Consider the following 5,762-nt stretch of genomic DNA (forward strand, 5'->3'; position numbering starts at 1 on the left):
TCCACTGACTAGCACAAGTCAATAGTCAATGGGAAAACCCTAAGTCAATAGTCAATGGAGAAACGCTAGAGCCTTTTATTATTATTATTATTATTATTATTATTATTATTATTATTGATAACCATTTTTATTTAATTAAAAAAACGTAGAATTGATATGTTGAGTTAATTGGACACAACACCCGGATACTCACTATATGTGAGTTGAGATTTGAACCTCTTTTCAGTAAAGAACAAACATCTGATATAAGGGACCCGGTTCTAATAGAGTAAGTCATTGATTAGCTCACTTTTTTTTTCATATTTAAATTTACATAAAAATTAATTAAATGCAAATGAGTGCCAAAGCCCCAAATATTGTAACAAAATGAAATTTGGAGCACTAATTCTTTATTATTTTAATACATGTAATTTATTCATTTTTATTAAAAAAAAATTACATAAAAGACTTTGATTTGCCGTAAGTCACAAGTTGCATTTACTTGTAGAATTCCATGACAGAAAAACTATAAATATTACACACAAATTTGACTTTAGAAAATCCACTTTCTTTAGCAAGAAATTGATATTCCTGTTCAGTTCTTTCTTTCCCTCCAGTAAAGAAAGTCAACATAACAATATCAAGAAGCAAAGCATTCTTTGCTTCATCAATTTTTTTAGGAATAACTTGCTCTATAACGATTAATTTTCAATCATCTGGTAATGCCTTCAAACAATTTTTCAATACCTTCATACAATCCGCATCACTCCAATTATGAAGTACCTCCTGCATACAAACATCATATTAAAGCCAAGCCATTTTTTTTTTATAATTTAATTTTTTTAAAATTATAACAATAATGATTTATTAATGAGAAATACTTCTAAACACGTAATGAACTCACGAGTTATTTCATAATTAGTTTTATTTCATATTTGCAATATTTTGGCGTGAATAATGATAATCCAAGATATATTCTTTTATAAATATATGGACAAACCATAACAAAAGTACCTGATCTATCTAAAAGGTTTCACACATCACTTAACCTCCTAATTGTGTGTTCATATATATATATATATATATATATATATATATATTAAAATTTTAGATTTTATTATATACTTTCCATACATTTTTTATTTCTTTTTTATGCATAAAAACTAATTAACAAACCTTCAGTAATATGGCGTCACCACTAGGGACACTTTCAAACATGTCTCCCCCTGCAAACTCCACTCCTGCATGCAAACAATCACAACCAATTTTCTTTAATATAAATCTATGAATTAATATGACTTCTAAACATACAAAGAAAATTAGCTACAAGTTAAACAAAATTATGATTAACCTTCAATGGGTTGTGCTTGAGAGACCACTTTAGGTAAATCAAAGTTGACGGCTTTGATGTGTGGGTACTTGGATAGTATGATGGAAAGAATGCCCCCATGACCACCGGCCACATCCACAAGCACATTAATACTCTCAAATCCCTTGTAATTTTCAAGCATCTTCTTCATGAGCATGGTTGTCTGGTTGAACATGGCTTTGTTGAACATCTCACTGAAATGGGGGTCTTTGTCCTCATACTCAAACAATGTGGTTCCATGAGTCTTCACAAAAGTTGCACTCCCGTCTAACACTATATGTTTGATATTTGCCCTGTATACTTAAAATCTAAGTAAAACTCTCATTTTTAATTAGATTATTCATATTCTTAATCAATAAGAAGTTTTTTTTTTCAATAAAAGCTTTTTTCTCATATTCTTATACATACATAGTTGTAAAGCATGCACTATATTTTTCACTCAATTTTGTTTTGTTATAACTACTTTTCATCAACACGGATATAATTTTTCTATTATGCATCTTTATCATGGCGAGGAGTCTTTAACTTTATAAAAAGCGAGACAAATCGCATGTCGGGGGACATGTATAAGTGTAGAGTCGATATTTCACGCACTTATATCACTCTCTTTGCATGGATGAATCAGACCCCAACTCTTTTGCAAAGACACAAACACCCTAAGTATGGGATCCATTGCCAATATATAGACTAAGAGGTTGTTGACTTTATTTATTTATTATTTATTTTTATAAAAATTTTATATTAGAATATATGCATTTATATATATATACCTATCATCTATGAATTTTTTTATCCCGGTAGTCTCCATTTCAGTAGTAACTACCACTGGAATCAAGATATAATTTCGTTCTTGCAGTTTATGGGTTTATAAATTTTATTGTTTTTATTATATAATTTAAGGATATATTAGTAATTATCTTAAAAAATCTATGACTTTTACTTTAGAAGTTATTAAATCGAGGTAATTTAACAGATGAGGTTGAGCTACATCTCGGTTCTATAGTATAACTACAACGGAACCGGTTCCGTGGGATCATCTCTCATCATTTAGGCCTTCTTAAATTTCAAATCTAAGAAAATTTATGGATGTGTACAACAGTCGTAAACGGTGACCATGTAACTCTATATATAGTATTTTTATAAATAATAATTATGAAATAAGGATCTATAAACAAATATCCCTGCTAAACACTGCATTTGTGGACGTGGTCATCCGCAGATAACATATGTTTATATATATATAACTTTAAAATGATTTATTATATACTTTTCACTCCACTCACTCAAACCTTTCGTCGCAACAAAATAAATAAATAGATAAATAAAAAGGTTATACCATGTATCCGCTTAAAGCCTTGGAGAGATGCACTAGCATAAATGGAGCCAGAGAGACTCCATCCTCATCCTTAGTGAAGAACTTGCAAACCGGGCCCCAGTCCATAGCGCCTCTTGCTCTTCCCATCCTCCTCTCCGACCACAACCTCGCACGTCATCACTTTATGCGCGGCCAAGAACCGAAGCATTCTGTCGAGCACCTCGTTGGCGTCAGGGTTGCTGGTTTTGGATCTTAGACGCGATCTCTTCCGGCGAGGCAGAGCGCCGGACCCAGCTGCTGCCATGGTCTCCAGCACGTCAGCTCGATCACTGGCCTTCATCATCATCGGCAACGCGATGCCACATCCGAGGTCCATGGCGTCGGAGAATGCTAATATTTCCTCCATTGGTGTTTTTGCACGGGAGGTGTTTGTGTTTATTCCCAGAGAAGTGAGAGTTTGTGGGTACTTGTTAGAGATGTGTTGTTTGGCCTTGGTTTATGGGTACTTTTTATAGTGAAATTATATATTATAATAATTTTGTGTGAAAATTAAATTATATATACATATTTATTATTATTGTTTTATGGGAAAATTACTTGTTAAATCCTCAGTAATTTTTGAAAAGCTTACAAAAACACCTCCGACTTTTGCAGCACGGACAGTACTCAGTTATATTTACATTCATCTAACCCGTAGAGTAAGTTGAAGTGGGTCGCGATATGAAATTCCTTTTTGCCTTGCAAAAGGTGGGAAAAATAGCGCCCCGTCATAGCTTTTCTTTTATGCATGGTTTTTCGATCTGCCTACCTTTGCTTTTTCCGAAGCAAAGTTTAGAAGACTCATATCTTTATTCTTAACTTGTTCTTGTTCTTGTTCTTCTTCTTAACTTCTTTTCTTCTTCTCATTTGGTGTATTCAATTTTAGCTCTTGGAGTTAAATTATGGAGAGTTTTTTTGTGCTATTGCTAGATCTGAGGGAGGGGCGAGTGCTAATGTTCGATGCGACTTCTTGGGAATCGAGTGTTAGGCTAGAAATATGTGAGCGATGGGGTCTTGATATTTTCCAAGTGTCGGGGTGAAGTTTATCACACCGATGGACCTATAAAGCAGTATGTCTCATATAAAAGCGAGGTTGACTTCGGTCGCATGTGTCGCGTCGCTCCATCTTCAAATGTTACGTTGTTGATCTTGTTGTTGAGGCGGATGATGTGGCATCGTATCCTCACAGCGAGTTCTTCTCGTTGTAAGTTTCTTCTCGTTTATGTTTATATAGTTGTAGAAGTTAATTGTGTTTATTATCCACAACCATTTGTTTACATTTATCAAGTTTCCATTTAAACACTATTGTCTCAGATTAACTTATTAACTTATTATTTAACTTTTTGTTTTAACGTTTAAGATTTATGTTTATCGTTTAAATATTTTTGTGTCTACGTTTAAATATTGATCGTGTTCGTTTTAAACTAAAGTGTTGGCGAGGGAATTGAGGATCTGGCATCACACATTTCCACGTCATGGCGACACTGAGGGGTGTGGCGTGCCTTCCTTCCCTCATCCAGATCAAAAGTGAAGTGTTGTCGTTGGATGTGGACTGATGTTTTGAAGGCGTTGAACATTTCGGAGAGCACTTAGAATTTTTACGATCAAAGGAATTTTGACTTCAAATTCCTGAAGAGCGAAAGCAGGGTGACTGTGGAAGGAAGCTTCGACTTCAAAAATGGCGTATAAGGAAGCTATATTCCCAATCTGGGACAATGACAGGCCGATGGATGAAAATCACTGACTGCGTTTGCGTACTTTGTCATGACGAGAAGGCAACTGGGTGTCCTAGAGCGAAAGAGGATCGAGTCGTGGCGTCAGGAGTCCATGAGTTGCGTTGTAGCCATTGCACGTTTCGGTCGCTGATCGCGGATCGTGGAATGAATACGTGCCAGACTAGGCGTTGTGTATATACTTCTTATTATTGTTTAAATATTGAACTTTATATTTAAATATATCTCTTACGTTTTAAATATTTTTATTCTACTGTTTAGCTATTATTTTTATCGTTTAAAATAAATTTGTATCCGCTTAAAAATGTCTGACGGGATGGTGCTAGCGGTTCCCCAGCGTAATTAATACGCTCGGTTCCCCAAAGCGTTTCCGCTCCCGTCGCGCATAAAAATCGGAACATTACATTACACTCTATAAAGATTATTAAGTAATAAGGATATTTTAAGCGAGAAAATATTAAGTATATTTTTGTTGTAATTACATTGATATTATTAAATAATAAGGATATTTTAAGCGAGAAAATATTAAATTTAAGCAGAGAAACCTAAACTTAAAGCAGAGAAAAGCGAAAGTTAAAAGGGACAAAAAGTTATCATTACTCGAGTTAAAATGAATGTTGATATTAGCCGATAATGAAAATGAAAATGAAAGCGAGAACCCTACCGATAATGTACCCTACGGACTACTGATATCATCGACAGAAACAGAACCTCAAAAGCGAAACGGAATGAATTTACATGAATTTAGATACAGTATACATTTACGTTGACAAAATTTGTCGTATTCTTGGGATGAATTGAATTTAAAGCTGGTTTACATTTGAAACTATTACACCTATCTGATGACTATGACCCCAGCTTGCGTACACTCCCCTACGGTTCGTTTTACCGGTAAAAGCGGGTTTTACAATTACATTGATATTTACACAATGAACTATATACTTAAACATCTGAAAGTGTATGTTAAACAATGAATCTGGATTATTAAAGAAAGAATCGTGTATACAAATATAGAAAGAATGACTAAGAACCCGCTTGCGAGACTCCCCTTACAGCTGTGATGCGGCATGCCCTCCCCTCCCTAAGTATGCGGGAAACATGCCTTAGTCGCGAGATAAGGGGCGTCGGGTCTGCAATGCCCGTAGCTTCTCGCGGCGAGTAGCGCTCGATAAACCGCGTAGACGCAAATGACTGCGATCGACACTTCCCTTTTTACATAGTGGGGCTTCGATGTAGGTGAACAGCGGGTACTGCGGTCGTGAAACTCGCCGACTCCATGATCGATCTGAGGTCGAATAGGTTCACGTTGTCGAGATATACAGAGTTC

This window comes from Dioscorea cayenensis, unplaced genomic scaffold (assembly GCF_009730915.1).
Source record: "Dioscorea cayenensis subsp. rotundata cultivar TDr96_F1 unplaced genomic scaffold, TDr96_F1_v2_PseudoChromosome.rev07_lg8_w22 25.fasta BLBR01001691.1, whole genome shotgun sequence".
Classification (NCBI taxonomy): domain Eukaryota; kingdom Viridiplantae; phylum Streptophyta; class Magnoliopsida; order Dioscoreales; family Dioscoreaceae; genus Dioscorea; species Dioscorea cayenensis.